General features: G+C 53.3%; 2 long non-coding RNA genes across 2 annotated transcripts; one reads left to right on the forward strand and one right to left on the reverse strand.

The window, feature by feature from the left end:
- Window positions 1-4,003: 4,003 nt before the first annotated feature.
- Window positions 4,004-5,178, reverse strand: LOC119879305. Its single transcript, XR_005387452.1, has 2 exons — window positions 4,648-5,178; window positions 4,004-4,194 (listed from the first exon to the last, which is right to left on the reverse strand). It is a non-coding gene; the product is annotated as an uncharacterized LOC119879305 (long non-coding RNA).
- A 96-nt stretch (window positions 5,179-5,274) lies between these two features.
- LOC119879304 lies at window positions 5,275-20,238 on the forward strand. Its single transcript, XR_005387451.1, has 2 exons — window positions 5,275-5,402; window positions 20,085-20,238. It is a non-coding gene; the product is annotated as an uncharacterized LOC119879304 (long non-coding RNA).
- Window positions 20,239-21,285: the final 1,047 nt, after the last annotated feature.

The following is a 21,285-nucleotide window of genomic DNA, read 5'->3' on the forward strand; positions in this document are numbered from 1 at the left end:
CAGATTTATTTAAAATAAAACTCTACAGTTCAAGAAGCCCAACTTTTTTATCCATGGCTGGCAAGTAATGCATCGGGTCTTGGCAGTCTGGACTTTGGAATAAACATCTGTTGAAAGAGTGGATGTGCCTCATGCTGATCGCAAGCTCTGGCTGACAATCATATCTGCATTTCTGATGACTAAACCAGGAAATAAGTTATTCATTGACTACATTTTATTGTTTATAAACAAAAGCTTTTATTATTTTTTTTAAAGATTTTATTTATTTATTTGACACAGAGAGAGAGCACAAGCAGGGGGAGCAGCAGGCAGATGGAGAGGTAGAAGCAGGCTCCTAGTAGGAGGAGGGAGGCTGATGAGGGGCTTGATCCCAGGACCCCGGAGATCATGACCTGAGCCCAAGGCAGACGCTTCACTGACAGAGCCACCCTGGTGCCCCTTAATTTTTAATTTTTGAAATTGAGGCCTACCATGCAGGTAGCAAGAACAGTAAGTGCATAATCTGAGGGATATAGAGCCCTGCATTTTCATATTACTCCACTGAGCCCGCCCGTGGCCTCCTTACTCTGTTTCTCAGTCACCCATCACTGCAATTATTATGCACATTTGTTATAGAAATCATACAGCAAGGGCAGCTGGGTGGCTCAGTCAGTTGGGTGTCTGCCTTCAGCTCAGGTAATGATCTCAGGGTCCTGGGATTGAGTCCCATGCCGGACTCCCTGCTTAGTGGAGCCTGCTTCTCCCTCCACCGTCCCCATACTTGTGCTCTCTCTTTCTACCAAATAAATAAACAACAAATAAATCATATAACATATAAATATTTTGTGTGTTTGTTTGGTTTTCTTTTATATGATATAAGATCTGTAGGATCCATCCACTTGTGTGTTAGCACTCTATTCTTTTTTTTTTTTTTTTTTTAAGATTTTATTTATTTATGAGAGACACAGAGAGAGGCAGAGACACAGGCAGAGGGAGAAGCAGGTTCCCTGTAGGGAGCCCGATGTGGGATTTGATCCCGGATCCCAGATGCCCTGAGCTGAAGGCAGATGCTCAGCCACTGAACCATTCAGGTGTCCCTTTATCCTTTTTTTGTTGCTCCTTATTGCTTTACTATATGGAGAAATCACAATATATTTATCCATTCTATGTTGATGGCCCCATGGGTTGTTTCTGGATTTTTGTCCATTTGAGTGAAACTTCTTTTTTTTTTTTTTTTAAGATTTATTTATTTACTTGAGAGAGAGAGAGAGAACGAGCACAGAGGGAGAGGGAGAAGCTGACGCCCCACTGAGCAGAGAGTCACCAAGTCCCAAGGGTGGGACTTGATCCCAGGGACCCGAGATCGTGACCTGAGCTGAAGACAGATGCCCAACCGCTTGAGCCATCCAGGCACCCCTAAGTGAAATTTCTGCAAACATTCTTGTACCAGACGTCTTTGCACAGACATGTGCTCTTATTTCTCTTCAGTGATACTCAGGAGCAGGATTACTGACTGGGTCATAGGGCAAGCCTATTCAAATAAGAATACCCTTTGGTTGTTACTAGGAGTTCCTGTCACTAGCACATGGTCGAGCTGTGTCTGAAACAGTTTGCTTGCACCTGCATGCTTTACCTCATTTTGTCCTTACCAAACTCCAGCGATGCTGGCTGAGCAAATATTATTGCCACTTGACGTGGGACTGCTATTATTTGCCCACTACTGACAGCAGCTCAAGGTTCAAGTTCAGAGGGTTTCAAAGCACTGGAGAGGAGAGAGAAGCACAGAACTCCGGGATTACAAAATTGTTTCCTATGGGAAGTGAGAGCTAAATTCTAGAAAATCCCACATGTTTTGGTATCAGAACCTGTTGGGAGCTGCCAGCAATGAATAAGGCTGGCAGGAGAGTGGGACTCAGCCGTGCTCTTGGCAGCCCAAGAGGGCCTACAAGCTTTTTTTTTTTTAAGATTTTATTTATTCATTCATGAGAGACACACAGAGATAGGCAGAGACACAGGCAGAGGGAGAAGCAGGCTCCATGCAGGGAGCCTGACATGGGACTTGATCCCAGGTCTCCAGGATCAGGCCCTGGGCTGAAGGCGGAGCTAAACCGCTGAGCCACCCACGCTGCCCCAGGCCTTACAAGTTTTGTATTACAATTGTTGTGCTATTTTAGGTTGGCCAATGGTATTCTTGGTATGTTGTGTGTGTATGTGTGTGTGTGTGTGTGTGTGTTAGGGGGATGTGTTTTTATTTATTATTATTATTTTTTAAAATTTATTTATTTATTCATGAGAGACATAGAGGCAGAGACACAGGCAGAGGGAGAAGCAGGCTCCCTGCAGGGAGCCCGATGTGGGACTGGATCCTGGATCCTGGGATCATGACCTGAACCGAAGGGTGGCGCCCAACCACTGAGCCATCCAGGTGTCCCACAGGGGAATATGTTTTTAAAAAAGAACTTTTGTCTTTTAGAAATCTGTACTCAAGAACAGGTAGACAGAACAGTAGGATTTCTGGATTTGCTTTAAAGAAATCCAGAGGCAGTGGCAGGGGTAGACAAAAACAAGCTTGGCCCTCACTTGATAATTGTTGAAACTGTTTTGCTTGGTTATCCAGGAGTTTATTGATTTCATTAACTTTTATATGCTTGAATTTTTTCATAAAAAGATATTTTTCGGGCAGCCCGGGGGGCTCAGCTGTTTAGTGCCGCCTTCAGTCCAGGGTGTGATCCTGGAGACCCGGGATCGAGTCCCACGTCGGGCTCCCTGCATGGAGCCTGCTTCTCCCTCTGCCTGTGTTTCTGTCTCTGTCTCTCTCTCTGTGTCTCTCATGAATAAATAAAGAAAACCTGAAAAAAAAAAAGATATTTTCAGAGTAAAAAAAGGGGGGGTTTCTTAGTGATAATAAAGACAGTACATGCATTTTTTTAAAAAAAGGTTTCTGTATAGCCACAATAGGCAGCTGCTATAGTATGTTCCATTCAAACTGGGGAAGAATTGAAAAAAGAACAAAAACAGAAACGGACCTTGAGAAAGATTACTCTAGTTTCTGAGGCCGACTCTGGGATATTTTTGGCCGAAAGAGAACACAGGATTCAAAAGGCCCGGAGCTCCCCAGAGGCCTAGTTCCTGGGCTTTTTATTAATAGTGGCTGCTAAGCGGCCCTGGGGAGCTGCAGTCTCGGGGAGCAGAGCACAGGAGGAGAATGAGGCCTCCATGCTCTGGCTGGAACTGCTGGCAGGCGTGGGCTTCCTTACCGTGGCCCAAGAGCCCAGTCACTGGGGCACAGGTGACTGTAGCGACCTGGTGGCCCCATGGACGGCAGTCCTGCCTTTGCCCCTGCCTCACCCGGCCTGCAAGGTGACACGGGGACCGTGCGCAGGGAGGTGTGTAAGGTCAAGGCCACAGAGCCCTGGGAACATACACAGCGCAGGGCTGATCCCAGAGGGGAGCACCATGGGACTTAAGTGAGGAAGAAAGTGACCTTGGGCTGGGACCTGCAGACCGCCAGCTGTTGTGTTCCAGGGAAAGGAGAGGGAAGAGCATTTGAGACAAGCCTGGAAAGCCTACTTGCCATGATTGTGGAGTAGAGGATGCAGGTCTCTGCAGGTGTGCCCTGGCCCAGCCCACCTGCTTTGGCAGGCTGCGAAATCTGGAGGGGAGGGGTGGGGGGTGTCGCAGCCTGGGATCCCTGGTGGGCAAGATGGGAGCCGGCAGTGGCGGGAAATCTCTAACTTCTAACTTCAGAGAAATGCAAATTAAAATAAATAGCATTATCTACACGCTCTCCTTTAGGACTGAGAAACATGAAGAGAGCGGATAGAGACAGACAGCACTGATGGTCCCTAGAGACAGGACTCCACTCCCATGCCTGGGTAGGAATAGATAGATGCCAGTAAGCTTCTTTGGGGCGGCTCTGCAAGTGACACCAATGTCACCAAAATGTCACAGGTGCCTGCCCTTTGACTCAGTTGCTTCACTACTAGGGATCTACAGAGAGAAATCAGAGCTCAGAGAGGCCCACTCACAGCCAGTGCAGCTTTATTTATACCCGCAATGGTGAAAAGGGGCTCTAAGGGCCGTGGGGCGCGTTCATCACCGAGACAGAGGAGGTCATCTCTGTATCTCCACAGGGAACCGTCGTCCAAGGGGGGAGCCAAGTGAAAACAAGAGTGTCACAAACAGCACAGATCCTGTGACTTCACTTCAAACAGCCTGGAGAGCGCACACCAACAGTTAACTGTAGTAGCAGCAGTGACGGGGGCGGGAACAAGAGAGAACTTTCATTTTCTCTTCTAAACCTTCCAGTGGTAACCACCAAAGGATACAGGCAGAAAGATGGAGGCAAGCATGGCCTTTTCATTGCCCAAAGAAGTCACTGAGCTCTAGGAGAGCCGGGTCTCTGTTCATAAACCTGGGGCCTTTACGGAGCACCTGTTACCTGCAGGGCCACCAGCTAGAGGGAAGGGAAGGCGCGGGGCGGGGCGGGGCGGGGCGGGGGGAACCGCTGCGCCCCTGACCTGAGCGCCCTGCGGCAGCTGCCGGCCCAGGCCCCGGGGGTCCGCCCACGCAAGGGTCTCTGGGTCACTCTGTCCCCACTACCAGCCAGGTCTTTCCTGGCACCTACACTGCTTTAGGCGCCTGAATGATTAATTTGCCAAATCTTACCAAAGCCCCCGAGGGAGGTGTTTTTCTCCCGGTTAGATGAGGAGGAAGAGGCCTTCTCAGAAGGGTCGCGGGAACTCGCAGCAGCGGGTTGGCTCCGCGAGCCACGCGGCCTCCGGCTCGCCTGAGCTGTCACTCCGGGGACAATGTCCGATTTGGGGATTTGGGGCGACGGCTCTGGAGTTAGACTTGGCTCCAGCGTCGGGTCCATTTTCTCAGCCATATGGTCATGCGCGAGTTAGTGATCCTTTCTGCAGCCCCGGCCGGGATCGGCTATTTATGGGGGCGCTTTGCGGATTAGAGGCGGCAATGGCTGTGGAGGGCTCGCGTGAACCCCGCACCCTGCTAAGCACTTTTACGGGCTTGGCCCACGGGAGTTGGCCCATTTTTCAGATGAAAAACCGAGTCTCCGGGCTGAGGATTCTCGCCCCGGGCCCCAGGCTGGCAGAGGCGTTGGCCGCGTGCCCCCAGCAGCCTCAGTTTCCTCACCCGACACGCTCCCGGGGGAGCTGCGGAGGCCCCGCCCCGCCCCGGTCCCGCCCCCCCCGCGGCCCCCCCCTCCGCCCGCCCCGCGCGGGGAGTCTCAGCCCCGCCCGCACCGCAGCCCCGCACGCTCCAGCCAATCGGCGGCGGCGGCGTCGGGTGCACTCGGCCTCGCCCGCGGCCCTCCAGCCCCCGGCTCTCGCTCGCTGAGCGCTCAGTGCGCCGCCGCCTCCGCCGCCTCCGCCGCCGCCGCCGCGCCTCCGTTCGCTGACTCGGTAAGGCTGGGCCGAGGCTGCGCCCGCGGACGGCGCGCGGGCCTGCGGGCTGCGGCGGGCTCGGGGGGGGGCGCGCGGGGACTGCCCGGGTCCCGACCCAGGCGGGGGCGGGGGGCCCCCGCGGCGCGGAGGGGAACCCCCAGCATCCCTCCACCCGGACGGCGGGTTTCGCCGGGAGCCCGAAACGCGAGCGCGGCAGGGACTCCTCACCTCCCGCCCCGGATCGGATCGCGGGGGGCGGGGGGCGTCCGCCGGGGGCCGGTGTGCGCGCGAGTCCCCGGTGCGGGTCCGGTGCGGCCGCGAGAGGGATGCTCAGCCCCCGGACTTGGCAGGATGCGCCAAGCCCGGGACTAGCAGGGCCACTGGCTTCTTTGCTCGCTCCTCTCCCCGTCCTCTCCCGGGAGTGGATTGGGTGTGAGGGTACGCCCGAGGGTCGGCCCGCCGGCGGGTGCGGTGCCGGAGCTGGAGGGATGCGCGGGTCTCCGGATTTGGCTGGATGCCCCCGGCCCGGGGCCACGAGGGGCGCCGGCTCCCACATCCGCTCATCCCACCCTTCTCTTAGGAATGGTTTGGGCGTGGGGGTCCGTCCGAGGGGCGGCGAGGCTGCAGGACGGATGCTCGGCCTTCTGGACTTGGCTGGGCGCCGTCCACCCGCTCTCGATCCCGCCGCATCCCTCCCCCCATCGGGGTAGACTGGGTCTGGGGGGCCGTCCTGGGGTTCCAGGCGGGAGCTAGAGGGACGCTGGGGCCTCAGGACTCCCCGGCGCGCCGTCCGCCCCCCTCCCCGGCTGCCCCCGCATTGCAGCCGTCGGGACACGCCCTTGACGCGGGGCTCCAGGCGCGGCCCCGAGCGTCCGCCGGGGACCACAGGGGCGCCCGGCCGGGGTCTCCGCTGGCGGACGCCCCCCACCCCCCGGTGAGGCCCTGGGTGCGGGGCAGGTGGGCGCCGAGCGTCCGCCCAAGGTCGCGCCCCCCGCCGCGCGGGGGTGGGGGAGGGGCGTCACGTGACCGGGTCCGGGCTCCCTGGGCCCGCAAGCCCCGGCAGGCGCCGTCCGGAGCCCCGACGGGTGCAGCCCTGACCTCCGCTCCCTCAGCGAGGCCACGACCTTTTCCTTTCCTTTCGTTTTGCTCGGAAAGGCCGTGGGTCAGCGTGTTTGTTGGCTTTCGTGAAAGCTGGAGGGAACCAAGGTGAGGGCCGACTTGAACACCGAGAGTTAACCATCCCGTATAATTAACCAGGTTCGGTGCAGAACACGCTTAAGCAGTCCCCGCTCAGGACAAGGCTTTCGGTTCCTCGGTGCTCCCTGGGTTGAATTATTTAAAGGGAGATTGTTGTGGGGGAACTGGTAACTTTGTAAGTTGCCGAATAAAATAGAAATCCGTTTAACCTTTTGAAACGTGTATTTTGTTACACCATCCTCTTGCACCGGCGTCGGGTTTCTGGCCATTCCAGATATTCAGGCGTGTTGATTTCCTCCCGAACCTCAAACTAAGGGATTAGAACGTGGCTGGACTCCCTGGTTTTTTTTTTTTTTTTATTTTGTGCCAGCGAACAGCACCCCTCCCAGCCCCCTTTCTCCGAAGTATTTAAGGTGACTCGCGGTGAGTGTGCACGGAGGACGACCTTAATGCAGATAGATGAGCTGGTCTTTGAGGGGAAGCAGGGTCTGGTGGGAAGGCCTATGGGGCCATCGCGTCCCTCGGAACTGAATGCAGCCTCAGACCGAGGGGTCTGGTGGTTGAGCCTCTGTGAGCCTGGGGGCTCCTCTTCGCCTCGAAACGACCCGTTTCCTTCCTGTGAAGCATTGCTAGACCCGGCCTCGCACCCTGAACTCCCATCTGTTGGAGTCCAACAGAAAAGGGCCACCTTTGGGGGCGCACATACTTTGTGTCAGGGTGGCAGAAACTGGCTTCCTGCGCAGGCCAAAATAAGCTTTCGAGTTGGTCCCGAAAACAAGTGGCCTAACCCGGAGGCCCAGGGAGTAAACCTGGCGTCCCCGCTGCTGCCGCCCTTGGCCCGACCCTGGACGCGCGGTAACCCAGCGGTCAAGCCTGGGCCTCCGGGGAGTCCTGGGGCCAGGGCCGCGCTGATGCAACCCGGCCCTTCGCGCCCATTCATAGAAACACTTCATTTTTCCTGGGGCGGGAGTCCCTTCCGGGCGCGCTTTGGGCGCCTGGGGCGCGGGGCTGCGGGCCGGCCGTGGGGCGGCAGCCGGCGCCCGCAGCCCTTCGGTGCCCTCGGGGTTGGCCACGCGGGGCCGGGCCTTCCCACGGACAGGCGCTGCGTGTCGCCGGGGGAGGAGGACGGGCTGCGCCGGCGATGCGCGCCAGCTCGCTCCGGAAGGTCTCTCGGAGCCGGGCGGGTGGAACAGGATCTGAGCGCCGGGGACGCGCCAGGCCGGGGGCGGGGCTCGGGTTAACCTTTCCCCTACTTTTCGCAGCCGTCACGTGACGCCCGCGGGGGGGCGGGGGGGGCGGGGCGCGGCGGCCGCAGCTGCCCGCGGCGCCCTCGAGGACGCGTTCCAGGCGAGCAATTAAAGACGCAGGCGGAGCTCGGAGGGCGGTGGGGAGGTGGGAGGCGGAAAGCGCGCCCGCTGCGGCCCGGGGCTGCTGCTGCACTTTGATCCGGTGCAGTTTTTCCTTTGTTGGAGAAAAGGTTTAGTCATTCTGCGTGGTTCTTACCGGCAGGCCAGAGTGCTGCTGCCGCTGCCGCCGCTGCTGCTGCTGCTGGTGCTCCTGGAAGCCTCAACTTCGCTTCCGGAAGAATTGGTGCTGTTAAGGCTAAAATAAAATTGGCATGTTCAGAGTGCGTGTCACAGATTCTCTGCTGGCTTTGATGGGGCCTCTTCTCTTTCTCCCCAGATGCTTGAGCCACTCCTGAGCAGCTCTTGCCAGCACTGTTCTGTTTGACAGATAAGTAAGGACAAGCACAGGGTCCAACATGAAGGCGGTGCTTAGGGGACCCAAGGATGCGCAGAGTTGGCCTCCCCTCCGCGCCCAGGTCCCCGCTCCGGGGACCACCCTCTCACAGTGCCTTGGGTGCCTGTAGAAAGAGTCTAGGCTGCACAGGGCGTGCTTTAAAAAAAAAAAAAAAAGGAAGAAAGGAAAAAAGATCTGGTAATTAACACAAGTAAAGAATATGTTCTTTTTGTTGATTTCTGACGCTTATGCCGCTTTTTGTGAACTTCACCTTTTACCCAGCGCAAATATGGGTGGACCTTGGGTTCCCAGCAGGCCCTGGGTGGAAGCCAACTGACCTTTTTGGGGTAAGGTGATCCTGAGCCTCAGTTCTCTGGAATGTCCACCTTTACTTTCCTGTAACGTGGGTTGTTTTTCTGCCTGTTTTTGGAAGTCAACAATTGAAATTTTGCTGCTGCCTTAGGCTTGCCTCTCTCAGTGTACAGTATATTTGCCACCGTGGAAGGCTGCGAGATTGCACAAGATTATCAACTAGTTGTTGGACACCAGGTAACTCAGGTAAAAAAAGAAAGGACTCCATACCACCAATGCTGTGGGTTCACCACCCACCTGTCCCCGCGGAACCTGAGTGTTCTAGATTCTTTCTGACCGTCCCTGAGTGCCACCTGCTACCTTTGCTTCCCACGTGACTCTTAAACTTGCCTTCCTGCTGATTCCTGTGACCCAAAGTGGCCTTTCAGATATTAATCCAGAGAAGAACATTTGGGATCCGTTCTCCCCTGGATTGCTGCACTTTTCTGATGCGGTGGGGTCCTTAGGGGCTGTGAAAGTCTGTGCCAGGGAAGCAAGCAGCAGACAGAGGAAGCTGTTACGTTCTTCCACCTGCCCGGTGCCCTTGTTTTGCCTTGTGACTGTGCTCAGGGATGTCTGGATGGGAGACCTGCAAGCTCCATACCTCCCACATCAAGGGAGGGACCAGTGACCTCCTCTTCCTACCAGTCTACTGGCTTCCTCCTGAGTCCCGAGGAGGCTGTTGATCCCCAGCGCACCCCTGTCTGGTCACCTCTTTGTTTCCGTGCCCTGGTGAGAAATACGGCTCCATGCAGATGGGACTCGTCCAGTTTCTGAGGAGTCAAGTTCTGAGGGTTAATTCCTTCTCTTTAGAAGCCCTGGCACCTCCTCCCACTGCCCCAGTAAAAGGTAATACGTGTTTAGGTTAAAAGCAAACACAAAATAACCTTGCCTTTAAGAAGTTTTCTTAGGCTGTAACTCTGACTTTACATTTTATGAAAGTCTTCCTCATTTATGAGATAACGCATCTGTCACTAATTTTCCTAAATGTCAACTCCTCTACTGCCCTTAAAAAGATTTAACGTGAAGAGTTTTGGTTTCTTTCTATTTTTTCAAAAACACTCTGTTGTACAATGGGGGGTTAAGGTTAGGGTACGATAAGGTGTACTAGAAATGGATCAGCAGCGCTCCTGCAAGCTGAATACCAGAGTGAGGAGGTCGGTCTGGGAGGTATCTGATGCTGGCAGGGCGTGCAGGGAACGGGGAGAGGGGGGAGAGGGGTCTAGGAAAGAAGTAGAGGGCAGATACACGTGGAAACCCACGTTCCTGGAGCATGGGACCGTAGTTCGGAAGGTACAGTGTGTTCCTACATACTGTGGTGTCAGGCCTATTACTTGATGTGAGGGGGACATATTCTGCATACTTGATGTGCCAGGAAACGATGTTAGGATAAGGCAGTGACATTTGTTCAAGGCCTCCCTCTCTGTCTCCTTGTCTCCCTGTCTCCTACACGCACGCGCGCGCGCGCGCACACACACACACACACACACACACGGCTAAGTGGCAGAGCTGGAGTTCGAATCCAGATCTGTGTTCTCCAAACCTTGTGCCCCGTCTGTCTCCCTGTCCCAGGCTGCTTCCCAGACCCCTGTGCAGGCAGTGTTGGGTGTTAGCATTGCCCCCACCCCACCCCCCTGGATATGACACTGAATCAGCCTTATATGTGTTTCTGGATTTCCAGTTCCTCATCTGTAAAATGGTGCCTCTGACACCTGTTGATTTGTCTCATGAGTGGGGAGGATCCAGTAAGAGGCCAGATGTGAAAATAGTTTCAAGGGTATGAAGTAGGCATGAGTTTTAGCAAATAATACCATAGCCTCAGGCATGTTTTATGGATAGGACCATCCTCTCCAGGCCCTGAGCTGGAACTGGGGCTTGGCAAGGTCAGCGGCATCTCTGGGTGCAAGAGTGAGGAGCGTGCGAGGGAAAGCCACCTTGCCCTTGGTGTCAGGAACATTTGTGGGAACGATATCTTGCTCTGAGCAGCAGAGGTTCAGGGATCTCTTTTGGGTGGAGGCATGCTTCTTCCAGCAGAGGGGCCGCCATCGGCATGGCTGGTGACACAGGTGCTTATGGATCTGCATCTGGAGAAAAATACTTGAGCGGAGCACAGATGATTGGGGCCTGGTGAGGCATTTTGTATTTTCTTCATAAAAACATGACTCTCGGTGACCTTTCCCGAATTCTTTTCTCTTGCGTGGATCATATTTCTTTGTATTTTTCTGATTGGCCATTATTTACTAGAGTGGGCACGATATCAGGTGTACATTTGAATTTGCTTTATTTTTATGCTAGCTCTGTGGGCAGAAGTTGGGTTTTTCCGGAGCCATAAAACAAACTATGATGATTGAGAATTCCCTCTATAATCTGCCTTGACTCAGCATCCTTACCCCATAAACGTGAATGGTGCCCCGTGAAAGACCGTGCTGCAGGCTCTGCCCACAGTGTCTCCTCTGGAGAGTTTTTCCAGGGTTGGAGGCCCGAGCATCCTCCCTGGTGAGGAGTACGGCCTGTGCTGTTGGAGACCCTGCCTGGTGTTCCACGTGGCTGCTAAGCCGTTGCTTCCTGTGGGTAACCTTTCCTCAAAGGATTCCCACCACAGCTGTTGACCCGCTAGATGAGATGGGCCGCCCTTTGCCGGATTTTAATAGCAGGCTGAGCCCACTCCTGTGCGCGCGTGAATTGTGCAATTCAGTGGAGAGGCTGGTGCCTGTGAATAATTTTAGCGTTGGCACCAATCGTGTTTGTAGTTACTGTAGTTTTATTGCTGACTGCAATCACATCGTTTCGGTTACAACAGGATGACCTAATTTTATATTTGTGTAGCTTTAGGAATCTTACGTGGAACTTTTAATGGAGTACCTACCACTTAACTTGGGAGGTAGGCACGTGGTGTTTGGAGTTGGACGTGGGTCTGCTGGCTGTGACCTTGGGCAGGTGTCTTGGCACCTGCACGTTGATCTGCCCCTTGGTAAATTCTGTGCCCCTTCCCTGGGTTCTCCTGGGAATCAGATGGGTAACGCGGGTGAGACGCGGGTCATGTTGTCCAGTAGCCACAGTTTGGTAGAAGGAATATTTTTGTGTTTTCATTGTTAAAAGCACAGGAAAGAATCTGCTGCATTTGTCTGTCTGCCTACCTACCTTTCTCTCTCCTTATCTGTTGTTTTTAAGGTTAGGTTGAAAGACCTCTGACAGCAACTAATTACATATTTTGGATATCACAGGGCAGGTTTTACTGTTTGTTTATTACGGAGGTGATTTCCATATCTGAATTTACCCCCCGGGCTGTTTTGGAAGCCGGCTAAGCACTTTGCATTGTGCTGACCTTTTACCTCCTTTCCTTAGCCAGCTGCCTGCCCCAGAATCCTGGCGGATGGGGGTGGCACTGGGCCAGCTCCTCCTGAAGGGTAAAGGGACTAGCTTAGGGATGGCTGATGTTATGATTGCTGGCCGCTGACCTTGTGTGAACAAATTATGGTGAGGAAGAGTTGATGGAGGAGGAGGACAAAGCAGGCACATATGAAAAATGAACTACAGAACAATTTTTTTGTCCAAAGATGGGGTGAGTGGCATTGGGCAGTTATCAAAATTAAAGTAGTCTTACTGAAACTAAAGTATGTGTTACGTCAGCCCCCACCCCCCGCCCCCAGCATTCACTTGGCATTAAGTGTTAGAGAGCTGTCTGTCTGTGGTCCTCAATGGATTCAGAGTAGAACAAGGATTTGTGTCCTGGAGACACTCCTCACTTCCGTTGGGAGATTAAATGAAAGATTTTTTTAAAGTTTTTAAAAAGGTTTTTATTTATCAGAGAGAGAGGGAGGGAGCATGCACATGTGAGATGGAGAGGCTGACTCCCCGCCGAGCATAGCCTGACTCAGGGATTCGATCCCAGGACCCTGATATCGTGACCTGAGCGGAAGGCAGATGCTTAACCAACTGAGTCACCCAGACGCCACCTAAATGAAAGATTTACAAATGAAAGTCACCTTCCAGCCTGTGTGGGGAGAATCACCAGCTGAAACCTGGTGGAACTCGGTTCTCTGGGAATGTGGGGTCAAAGGCAGCCTGCAGAAGGGGAGTTTGAAGCTAAGTGTGAACCCAGAAGATGGGAATGGAGAGAGAGCAAAGGCATCCCAGCTGTGAGTTGGAGTTAGCAGGCTCTCCCGGCCAAGGCCCAAGTGGGGGTCTGGCTTGGGAAGCTGTAGGAACAGCCGCATAATAGACCAGTGATGTGAATTTATAAAAATTGCCATAAATAGGTCGTTGCTCTCAACTCGGATCTTGGTGTCTTTCCGAGAGCAGATTAACATAAGATGCTTAAGTTCTCTGGTGCAGACCTTGTAGACTCTCTCTCCAGTAGTGGGCTTCATGATTTTTAAAGTAGCACGTCACATGGTTCCCATGCTCAGCCTGGGGGTGCAGCGCCCAGGTGTGTTCCAGGCCGGGAGGTTCATGCAAGCTCACGTCAGCTGGGGCTCCCAGGTGGGCACTCTCCACCAGAGGCGGCCAGAGGTGGTTTCTGCCGTGCCAGGAAAAATAAGCAGGTCCACAGCCCCACAGCATGCCAAGCCACATAGACCCAGGGGGCTTTCTTTCTATCTTCAGCACTTTGGGTAAATTTCTTCACGTCTCAAGTGCCTCAAGTGGCCACTTCCTGGTTTACCCCTAAACTGGTCTGGCAGGTGCACAGCAAGAGGTGGCCTGACATCAAGAATAGTCCCCAAGGGGCCTTCCCCCTAGCACAACCAGGGCTTCTGGGGGAGGAGGAGCCAGCCTGTGTTCCCAGAGGGTGCGTCTGCTGTCACTCTCTTCCCTCCTGCTCAGATTTCTTGTCAGGGCTTCCGGTGGAGATGATTCGAGGGAAATAATGAGTGACCCAAAGGGGAGTAAAGCTCTCTTTTATGCTTTTGTGGTTTCTTTGCAGCCTCTCCCTCTCCCTCGTCTTTTCTGCTTTTCTCGCCGGTACAGGTGTTTTCTCTAGCCATGTGAGAACTCGGAGTGCAGGTGCGCATCCTGCTGAGCAGGAGGTGGATCCCAGCAGTCATGCCCTGTAAACTTTGTTCCCAGAGAAGCCACCTCTTTCCACCCAGGTAGATAGGTGCTCAGGTGAGGATGGTATGGTGGCAGTGGGGGTGAGGGGCAGCATACCTTTCCAGACTATCAGGTTCTGGTGCTTGCACCCAGCACAGGGGTGAGGTGCAGCATGAGGACACTCCAGCCTGTGTGCATGCCTGGGCCTAGCAGGCAGTGGCGGTGTTAGGGAGGGAGAAACGGGGAGGGTGTGTGGAAGGTGACGGGATGAATTTGCGGTTGACTAGCTTTGGTGTCAGTGGAGGTGTGCATGAAATGGTGAGTTGTGTGTGCAGGGAGAGGTTAGAGCCCCAGGCAGGGTCCTGCGGGGGGCTGAGTCCTGGGGTGCAGAGGGGCTGGAAGAGGAACCAGTGGCCCCCAGCTCAGAATCCTGAGAATCCCTAAGAGGGGCGAGTGGCAGGAGCAGAGAGATTGTGGGAAGGTGTCTGTGCCCGGTCACCTTGTCCAGGAGTGAGTGAGGCCAGCCCATGGACACTAACAGTTTAGTTGTATGTCATAGATTGGACACTGCAGAGCCCAGTGACAGCCCCAAGGGGCAGGGAGGGAGGTATGGCCTGCCCTCTCCAGGGCCACTGTGCTGTGGCCTTCACTGTTGTGCTGGAAGGTTGGTTGGAGGGATAGTGAAGAGGCTGTCGATCGTAAGTGGCCTGCATCCACACGCAGGCCTGGCCTGCCAACTGGCCCAGGGCCCTTCCTCTTCCAGGGTGTTGGGGTTTCCAGCTGTGCTGACAGAATGACAGGACAGCCTTGCCTGGCCAGGGTCTCCCGGGAGGCCAACCCGGGAACGGAGAGTTCAGAGACTGGGCAGTGTCACATGGACACAGCAGGTTCATCGGTACTATTCCAGACTGTGTGTGCAGCATGTATGATTGAAAACTTTTAGAACAGAAGACAGCCTTGCCGTGTAGTACAGTGACGTTCACTGGGGCTCTTTTGAGGTCCCCTGATTCATAATTGTCCATGAATTAATTGATGGCTTGTCTCCTTCCCCTGGGCAGGTTGCCTCTTTCCAGCCTCCGGCGTGGTTGGCCTCCCCTCCAGCCTTTGGGAAGTGACGGTAGCTGTGCCTATATCAGTTACTCCGGCTGTCCTTCTGGGGAGACGGGGAGGCAGGGCAGGCGGGCAGGCTTCACCCACACCCACCTGGGTGAAAGGTGAGGGTGTGCCCCGCTTCCGGTGCAGAGCGAGCAGTTCCTGCCAGGGTGCAGTAGGTCAGGGGTGCTGGGATCCCACAGACAGTCTTTGTTGTTGTTGTTCTAGGTGTAGTTGGGTGGGTCGGTAGATATTCTTATGTTGTGGACACAGTGGAATGCAAGGGCAGGCTTGTGGGCAGACAGCAGCCCTGGAAACAGACCCCTCCTTATTTGACTTTGTCTCCATGCCTGGTTAAGGGGCCCAGCCATGGCTCTGTTGAGGCTGGCTCGTGGCTCGTGGGGCTCAGGGGTGAGGTGTCCCCAGAAGGCAGACACACTGATGAGCTCACAAAGGGCCTGGGAGCTTTGAAAGTTCATTCCTGAGGGTCAGATGTAGCGCTGAGCTACAGTGGACAGGTATTTTATTTTGTTAGATACGTTTTAAGAAATCATGATTTTTTTTATTTGAGAGAGCGCGCGCACGAGTAGGGGAGCTGCAAGCAGAGGGAAAGGGAGAAGCAGACTCTGCTGAGCAGGGAGCCCAATGTGGGGCTCGATCCCAGGACCCTGAGATCACGACCAGAGCCAAAGGCAGGTGCTTCACGGACTGAGCCACCCCGGCGCCCTATTTTAAGAAATTATTAAGAGAGAATCACAAACGTACAGGAGAAAAGAGCCCAGCATAGCAGACCCCGATAACGGCCGCTGCCCGACTTCACCAGTTCCCACCGGTGGCCAGCTTCTACCTCTGCTCCTCTGTGCGCTCCACCCCCAGGGATCTTGAAGCTGACCCTAGACTTGACGAAAGATGAAATTGCATTGATAAATACTTCAGCACGTGTCGGTAAAAGATAGTAGCTCGTTTAAAACATAACCACACTATCCTATGCCACCTAAAAATATTTAACAGTAATTCCTCGATGCTATGAGCTGACAGTTGTTTGGAGGAGGAGTCCTCATTGAGTGGGACACTGATGGCCCTGCCCACCTGCCTTACCTGTTTGGGAGAGAAGGTTTAGGCACATGAAGGTTGAATAGATGACACTTGAGTTTCAGGAGGCTCGAGAGGCTGCATTTTAAAAATAGCAGCTTTAGGGGCACCTGGGTAGCTCAGTGGTTGAGTGTCTGCCTTTGGCTCAGGGCATGATCCTGGGGTCCTGGGATCGAGTCCTGCATCAGGCTCCCCTTGAGAAGTCTGCTTCTCCCTCTGCCTGTGTCTCTGCCTCTCTCTGTGTGTCTCATGAATAAATAAAGTCTAAAATAAATTAAAATAAATTAAAATAATAAAATAAAATAAACAACCGCTTTATGGCGGTATGACTTCACCCACTGTCCCTATGCCCACCCAGAGCATGCACTTCAGTGGGTTGAATCCATTCACACACAGGGGCACCCAGCACCATCCCTCCCCTCGGCCATCCACCCCACTCAGTGGTCATGTGTACCCCAACCCCCAGCAAACACTTCTTCCTTCTGGCTCTGTAGATTTGCCTGTTCTGGACACTTGACATAAATGGAGGTGTACAGTATGTGGCTTTTTGAGTCTGGCTGCTTCCTTCCTATAGTAGGATATCCTCAAGGTTCATGAGTGTGGTAGCGTGTGTCAGGTGCTTCACTCCTTTTTAATAGTAAAGAACATTCTATTGGATGAATAGGCCACATTTTCTCTACCCATTCATCAGTGGAAGGACATTTGGGCTGTTTCTGTTTTGTTTTTGTTTTTTTTTTTGTTATTTGAGTAATGGTGTTATGAACCTCTGTGTACAGGATGTTGGGTGGACACGTGTTTGGTTCTCTAGCATGGACACCGGGGTGTGGAAGTGCGGGGCTGTGTACTAACACCATGTTTTGAGAAACCACCAGACTGGTGTCCATAGCAGCTGCACTGTTGTGCATCCCCAGCGGCAGCACATGGGGGTTCTGGATTCTCCACCGCCTTGCCAGCACTTGTTACCCTCCATCCTTTGGATTCTAGCCATCCTGGTGGGTGTACAGTGGCATTTGGCCTCAGTGTTGATTGGCATTTCCCCGACAGTGATAGGAGGTAGCATTGAAAGCATATATTGTTTTTCTTTTTCTTTTTTTTAAAATATTTTATTTATTTATTTATGAGAGACACAGAGAGACACAGGCAGAGGCAGAAGCAGGCTCCATGCAGAGAGCCCAACGTGGGACTTGATCCCGGGTCTCCAGGATCATGCCCTGGGCTGAAGATGGCGCTAAACCACTGAGCCACCTGGGCTGCCCCTTCTTCTTCTTCTTCTTCTTCTTCTTCTTCTTCTTCTTCTTCTTCTTCCTTCTTCCTTCTTCCTTCTTCCTTCTTCCTTCTTCCTTCTTCCTTTTCTTCTTCCTTCTTTCTTCTTCTTCTTCTTTTTTTTAAACGCAGGCTCCGTGCCCAGCATGGAGCTTGCACTCAGGACCCTGAGATCAAGACCTGAGCTGAGAGCGAGGCGGACGCCTAACCGTTGACGGAGCCACCCAGGCGCCCCTGTGATTGTAAATGTTTTTAAACACGAGTCTGTGGATGCCAGGACAGAGGGTGGGATTTTCACTTACTAGATTTGCACAGGCAGTTCTTCAAACCTTTGTCTGCAGATACTGCAAACCTGGTTCTGCAGATACTGTCTCGCCTGCCTCCCTGACAGAGGTCAGACCCCTGAGCAAACACTGGACCCACACCTTCAGATAGAATTGACTGCAGACGCTATGTTTAGGTTCCATCTCCTGCCATTAATAATCCCTCACATCTGTATAAAGCCCTGGAAAGAGCTTATAAATCATCCCGAGGGTGGCCAGTCCGTAAGTTTGTTTGCATGCTTCACTCTCTGCAGAGTGATCTCTGTGACACCTGCCTCCTGCCACATGTGTAGCCTGCAGTCTTTGTGGGGAGGGGTTAAGAGGTGGCCTTGAGGCGCTAGCAGAATCCTTGAGCCACCTGGATAGCTTTTTGAGAACAGGATTCAGAGCTGTTGAGGTGCCCTCTTCAACATCCTGCATTATCTGCAGGAGCCCTTTGCTTGGAGATCTTGCTGCTTTCAGACATGGGATCTGTTTCTTCAGAATCGGCCAGGCTAGGGAGCTTGGCTCCATGCCTGCTGAATAACACGTAGATAACCATGAACACTTTGCAGGTTGCGTTAAGCTAAGGTGATTCCCAGTGGATTGAGTTTTGCCGACTTGCTCTTTGCCTCCATGATCATGAAAGCAGGTTGTGTGCTGACTCTTCCCAGGTGTGCCCAGGTGTGCCTGTCCCAGCCTCTCCCTTTGCCCCTAGCCACGTCACATGTGGTTAAGTCCACACACCACTCCTCTGCTCCCACCCCCGACTTGTCGTCCCCAGGCAGAGACTCTCCTGTGTCAGGCAGTGGCTCTTCTGAGCCAGTGATCAAGCCTGAAGCCCCAGGGTGCCTCTGAAGCCTGTCTGGCTGGAGCGGGTTATCCTCCTCACCCCCACTCATGCCACTTTGGGCCACTGTCTCCTGGAAGACTGACTGCCTCTACTTCTTACTGGTCTCACGCCCTGCCCTGCCCACCATCCATACTGCAGCCAGAGTGGTCTTCTGTCTGTTAAAGACTTACTCATTTGAGAGAGCATGTGAGAGAGCATGAACGGGAGATGCAGAGGGAGAGGGAGAGGAGAGGGAGAGAGAGAATCTCAAGCACACTCCCCACTGAGTGCAGAGCCATACATAGAGCCTCATCTTGCCACCCTGATACCATAACCTGAGCCAAAACCAAGAGTTGGATGCTTCCTCAACTGAGCCACCCAGGCGCCCCCAGAGGGGTCTTCTTGAGACAGAAACAGTAACTTAAAGCCCCTGGATGCTCTTCCTTCACCCTTAGCATAAAACCCAGCTGCCTCCCCTGGCTGCCTGTGGGTCATCCTCTCTGACCATAGCTGCCTGCTCTTGACACCAGCCACCCTGTCCTTGACCTGCCCTTGACCTCTGCCCAGAGTCCTGTTTTACCTTTGGGCCTGAAAGGCTTGCCCTCCAGCTGATCCTTCTGGGCTTCCATGTCATCTAGGAGGTCCCCTCTTGGACCCTCTCTACTTTTTGGCCTCCCTATGTGAGCTCTAGAGGGGCAGGAGGAGGACTTTACTGCCAATGTCTGCATCCTCCCCGTGGCTGGCATGTGGGAGGCAGTCAACAAACGCTTGCCGAAGGAGCAAATAAATGCAGGCCGCATGCCTCTCTGGGCCTGTAATGGAACCATTTGTTCCAATTAGCCGAAGACTAATAGCTAGTTTGGCTTTTGTAACTGGGCATCTTTGAAAGCATGACACCTGTTTATATTGGTAGGTCCTCCTCCCACTCAGTAGGCTTCAGAAGGTAAAAACAGGAGAAATTGTGATAAGAAAACATACAATTTTGGGTTTTCATTATAGTTCTTGGTAGCTTTTCCCCCTTCTGTTAGCTTCCTTTTTATTGTGGGGCATCCGGTATAGAGCTTAGGAAGAAGGAGCATGGTCCCGGGGCTCCAGGAGGTAGCAGAGGGGCTGGCTGTGCCGGAGGGAGCCGTGAGGTGCATCCTGAGTCCCCAAGGAAGAAGACAGGAACCATGAGGAAGGGAGCCGGAATAGACCTGGCTCTGAAGCCGTTGAAAGGAAACACACTTTTATTGGTTGAGGCAGGGCAGCTAGCCTGAGCAGAGACACCCATAGACACCCACTCCGGAGGATTCTCTGTGTCTCCTTTTCATGGAGTCTTCAGTGGCGCCTGAGCCGGTCTCTCAAGACAGCAGCCACATGCATCCCCCAGAGTCCAGTGCTCCTGCCTGGACACAAGGGGTTCAGGGCCATCAGGGACTCATCTGTGGACTCTCTGGGTTTCTTCTGTGCCAGACTCCAGGAGGTTGGTGGGTGGCAGTGAGATTGGCAGGTGGCTAAACGGCTGCCAACTTCCTGGGTCAGCTGGGTGTGGCCTGGAGGCCTGATGGTAGGGGTGGGGGTGAGGTTCCACTCCTGGACTCCACCGGCCACCCCGGGCCTCTGAGCAGAGGGGACAGTGGGCTGGGTAGTGCTGGACAGGTCGGGGAGGGGCCAGTGGCCCCTGGAATTGGGTCTATTAATGGAATATGAAGTTTGTTAGATGGCTGGGAAAGACTAAATTCAGAACACATCCCAGGTCCAGGTAAGGGCTAATACCTGGTAAAATGCTGGTTGTGTCACACTGTCCCCTTCTCCTAGGAGATTGCCGAAGATGGCGGAAGCTCACCAAGCCGTGGCCTTCCAGTTCACTGTCACCCCAGACGGTATCGACCTGCGGCTGAGCCATGAAGCTCTTAAGCAAATCTATCTGTCTGGACTACATTCCTGGAAGAAGAAGTTCATCAGATTCAAGGTTTGTGGATCCTTGTTTAAATCTATGTGGTGCTCACGCTAGCACCTGAGAATGCGTCTGGGTGCTGGTGCAGGATGGGTGTGTCAGTGCTGACGGGCACGGGGTTGGTACTTCATCGGGACTTATGAAACACTTCCACATGTACTGGCTCACTGAGTTCTTTTACTTTTATTTATGTATTTATTTTAAAGATTGTATTTATTTACTCATGAGAGACACACAGAGAGCCAGAGACATAGGCATACGGAGAAGCAGGTTCCATGTGGGGAGTCCAGTGCGGGACTTGATCCCAGGACCCTGGAATCACAACCTGAGCCGAAAACAGACGTTCAACCACTGAGTCACCCAGGTGTCCCAGGCTCACTGAATTCTTGAAGAAATTCTGTAAGGCAGGCAGGCTGGTTTGGCACCCTGTAGGCAGGTGAGGCGGTTGTTCAGGGAAGCAAAGACTAAAATCCACGTCTCTGAGTTCAGAACTCTTTACACCTTGGAGAAGGAGGATCGTTTCCAGCTGTACGAATCGCAGTGAGTTTATCTAACAGATGCCTCGCTGATAAGACAGTCAGATGTTGAAATATATGCATGTAAATTCAAATAGAGTTGACTTCACATGTTCTCAATTCTGTTTACCTGAAAGACTGGAAATTTATTCACTTTTTTTAAAGATATTTTATTTATGAGAGAGAGCACGCACATGAGCAGGGGGAGGGGCAGAGGGAGAAGCAGACTCCCTGCTGAGCAGGGGGCCTGACTACAGGGTTCCATCCCAGGACCCCAGGACCGTGACCCAAGCCAAAGGCAGACGCCCAACCGAGCCACCCAAGCTTATTTTTTTTATTCAAGCACAAGTCTCGTTTTCCACTTAATCATTATTTTGAAAATCATAGGAGGAATAAGATGCATGTTTGGAAAGAATTCAAGTGAGATGACAGTTCATCAAGTTACCTGCCGCAAGGAATGAGGAAAACTCATAACCGTTTATTTATTTTCCAGTTTCCTTTTCAGAGGGTGTAGCTCAGACTAGCGCTGTTGAGAAGGCCAAGGAGC

Source organism: Canis lupus, unplaced genomic scaffold, assembly GCF_011100685.1.
Source record: "Canis lupus familiaris isolate Mischka breed German Shepherd unplaced genomic scaffold, alternate assembly UU_Cfam_GSD_1.0 chrUn_S588H750, whole genome shotgun sequence".
In the NCBI taxonomy this organism is placed as follows: Eukaryota; Metazoa; Chordata; class Mammalia; order Carnivora; family Canidae; genus Canis; species Canis lupus.